This window comes from Pinus tabuliformis, chromosome 6, assembly GCF_031772625.1.
Source record: "Pinus tabuliformis cultivar Carrire ecotype Pingquan chromosome 6, CPIR1, whole genome shotgun sequence".
Classification (NCBI taxonomy): Eukaryota; Viridiplantae; Streptophyta; class Pinopsida; order Pinales; family Pinaceae; genus Pinus; species Pinus tabuliformis.
Window position 1 is genome coordinate 1772957234 of NC_142292.1, and position 4430 is coordinate 1772961663.

Below are 4430 nucleotides of genomic sequence, written 5' to 3' on the forward strand. Positions count from 1 at the left end.
GGCAAGTTTCTCACTTCCGGCGACAGGTATACATCAATGACCTTCGACCAGAAGATTTTGCATGGTGGTCAACGCCAAGTCCTTTATTCCCACCATGTGGATTGTACTGCCGTACCTTGAGGGTCATCATCCTTATCGGTGATTCCTCTCGCGCTTGTTAACGGTTTACATCATTGACTGGTAATCAAGCGATGTCTTTCCATGTTCGACTTCAAGAAATTCTCACATGGATCGACTTGTACATCGAGTGAAGATCGGAAGAGATTGAAGACCCCGGATCTAGTTTCATCCATCCGGGCTGCGATATATATTCAGGACATAAAAACATTTGATATGTACATCATTACAACAGATGATCATCCTTCTCAGAGGATGATAATTTCAGCAGAGAATTATCAGTCTACAATCAGACGATCGTCTGTTCTATGTACCAAAATGTATTTATAAAGCTGAGCATGGGAATGCCTCCCTCAACTAGATCATGAAAATGTATGAAAAATAATGTATTGTATTGTATCTTATTACAGGACACTTCTCAGCAGATTGAATGAACTTCGGATCCTCTCAATAAAGAATTTCACCCGATAAACGACCTCATACTTTAGGGGGCATCTGTTATAGACAATTTTGTGCCTTACAGCAACAAGCATGAATTGTCAATAATCCAAGGGATCCAAAGTTCCCTAAACATGATGTTCCTACCCCTAGAGGAACAAGGTCAGCAAACCAACAGCTCTCAGATCATTTCTCCACCTGAAAACACTAAAAAACAAGCAATCCTGAAATCAAAGCAGGTGCTCCACTAGGTTTCTGCGCTGAAACTCAGTTGCTCCATGGTGTACCTGCGTTGCAAAGCAAGTGGAACAAAGGCCACCTGCGCTGAGCGAGATGGGACAAGTGGCATAATGAGTCATTGCTTTGGAATCTTCCAAAAATGACACTTGGATCAGGGATTTCGCCTTGTGACGAGTCAGAGGCTCTGTTTCTCCAAATGGAAGCAAGGCTCTCCAAGTGGACTCAAGAACTGAAGATCAACTAAAGATTAACCGAAGAGGGAGAGGACACAAGGCAGCTACACATCAATTGCAAGCTGACTCATCTTTTCTCAATTCATCTATATATTGAGCTCTCTCCTATGAGCTCAGGAGGCTGGAATTTTGTGCAAAGTAATGATATGCTGTTGGTTTCACTATTGAGTTATTGGGTGATTGTTTGAGAGAGGTGAAGAGGAGCAATTCTTTCTGCTGGGAGGTGTTGCTGGGTTGGAGCCTTCAATGGTTGTAATACTCTCAGAACCTTTACTTCTTCATTAATAAAAGCTATTGAGGTTCTTCTATGTGCTCTTGTTTCAATAATATATTGTGATGATTGCATGTTTGGTTTACACTAATCCATGAACCAGTTATGATTGCATGCCTCTTGTAGTTTCCTTCTTTGTTATTTTGCAGGATCTCATTGTAGCTGGGCAAGCAAAAGAACAAGGAGCTAGGAGCAAGCGGCCAAAGAGAAGAGTTTGGATTCGACATTAAGCGCAAGGCAACGGTTAGTGCATTTCTCCATTCTCTTTTGCTTTCATAAAGAAGTAAACCTTAAGTAGTTTGTTTTACAGTTGTTGCTAAAGAACTATCACCCTTAGAGTGGGATAGGGTCATTCGAGTCGGATACTTTTCCCTACAACACCCATGAAAAAGGTAAGTTCATTTCCGTTCATTCCAAATTCATTTTAACACAACTCACATGCAAACTATTACTAATAGATTTCACAATTAATTTACATATTACAAATTTTAACCAGATATACATTTTGCAGGTTCATCGCTGCTTCTTCAGGACTTCGATGCCTCCAACAAATGATTATGCATCTTCAAAAATGGAATTACAACCACAATGTTCTTCACAATATTATATTTCTTTTGTCACCTCATCTGTTACAATTTACTAGTATTTTTCAATTGAAACTTGAAAAAGGATGTTTGAAGATCAAAAGACTTCCTTTGTTACAAACATTCTATTTTCTGTAAATTATACCTTATGTATATCACTTGGCTTCATCTTCCACCATTACATGCAATCTTATTTATTAAATATTATTATCAATAACCTTTCCCATGTAAACTACTACTAAAGAATTTCCATAATAAATTTACATTTTCCAAAATATCAATATTACTTCTACAACACATTAACAAAAAAAAATTCAACTATAAAATGACAACCATCAGGTTGTTCACAATCTCGTATCATTGTATCACTTTTTTCAACTCTTTCATTAAAATCCACTTGTATTTTTTAATAACGACATAAATATGTAACATATGGAAAAACATAATCTCCAAATAAAAAAAAAAAACCTTACAATATTGAACAAAAACATGTTCACATCAACAACAACTACTTCATTGATAATGGATAACCTATACATGGCATTAACTATAACTCATTATTATCCACCATTTCTTTCAAGAATATCCATTCAGATATTGCTATTCTTCCAAACACTACTATTACTTACAAAATATCCATATTCAAAACACACATAACTAATACTTCAATTGTAACTCAAATTGATCCACCCCTTGCCTTCAACAATGTCCATTGACATGTCACTATTCTTCAACACACTAATTTTATTTACAAAAAACCATATTTAACATACACATAACTAACAATTTCAATTGAAACTCATTATCATTGACCCTTGCTTTCAACAATGCCCATTCACATGTGGCTATTTTTTCACACTTTATGCCTTACGGCATTTTCTTTGCAACATTAGGTGCAAATGCTAGTTTGTATTAGTTGTTGATACATCTGTGATTATAAATCTATCATGGAAACATTAGATTATATTAAATCTCATAGTACAACCTTCCTCACTTGCATGCATAGGGGGGCGGTAGATGTGATATTTCTTTCTTTCTTTCTTTCTGATTCCAAATTATCACAAGCAAGGTCCGACCCTACGTCTTCTTTGCGAGCGTTCAGAACGGTGGTTTTTCTCGACAGTGGTATAACGAGTCGAACTTTTGGGGTCCACGCAAATTCTTTTTGGATTTTGTTAGGAAAAAATTGAATTTACAAAAATTTTTGTGAGATTTATTTATGCATTTAAAAGTAAATAACAAACTTTTATTTAAAAATCATAATACTAATGTAGGTTGTGGAAAAAATAAAAATCAAAAATAAAATAAAAAGTGATAGAGATAAAATAAAATAAAAAGTGATGTGGATTTGGGATAAAAAAGGAAAATCAAGAGTTAAATTTGATACTTTTTACATGACTTTTAATATTTACTTTGAGATTTTTTTATATACAATTTGAGTGGGCCTAATGGTTAAGAGCATGTGTTTCCTCTTAAGAAGTCACAGGTTCACAACCAAAGGGGGTAGAGTATGTATGCTTTTGTAGACTTAGCAGTCAAGAAGCAGAAGTGGGTCCCTTGTCCCACAAATAATAATAATAATTATTATTATTATAATTAATAAAAAATCATATTTTTGATTTAGTACTTATTTTAATAATGAAAAATAAAGAAATTCATCATAAACAATCAAACACGCAATTCTATATATATGGGTGGGTGACACTTGTTTAATATTGGTAGATACAGAAAATTTCCACTAACATAGATATATTGAAAACAAAGATACCTAAAGTTTCCATTAACATAGATATGTTGAAATCCAATAGACATATTGAAAGTTTCCAGTAAAATAGATATGTTGAAATCCAAAAACATTAACATTAACTAAGGTTTACTAAGATATAAGTTAACATAAATTTGTAAAAATTCAAAATCAAGTGCAGTAATTATATCATTCTAAGAGCCTGTTCGCAAATTGTTGTTTTATTAAGAAATGCTAAATTTTTTCTTGCTAATAAAATTATCTACTTCTTAATTTTTTCTTGCTAATAAAATTATCTACAATGAGATTTCTTAAAACATTTTAACAAAGACTTTTAAAACTAATCAATTTTTTGTATCATGGATCTCTGAGGATGACATAAACTCTAAATTGATTTATTATAATTGATCAAGTGCAAAGTGAGAAGATTAACATAATACTTCATGCTAAACAATAATTATCATTATTGACATCTATTTAATATTTTTGTGAGTTCGCTTTGGGAATACTCAACTATATGTATTGGTTTTTTAGTTAAGACTCAGTTTTGTTATACACTGAATCCTCCAGATTATAGTTTTGGTTAGTTATATTATGGTGAGTAGTTTTTGGAGTCCAAGAAATCTAGGAAACTGAATCAACCCTTTACCTATTTTATTAATATATACACTCTGTACATTGACATTCTTTGAAATAATTTAATATATAATTAAATGTGGTTTCCAATTTTGTTGTCTTACAGTGTTATCAGAGCAGAGGTTAATTTTCTTTGTCTTCTGTAATGAGCCATGATTGTATAGCCT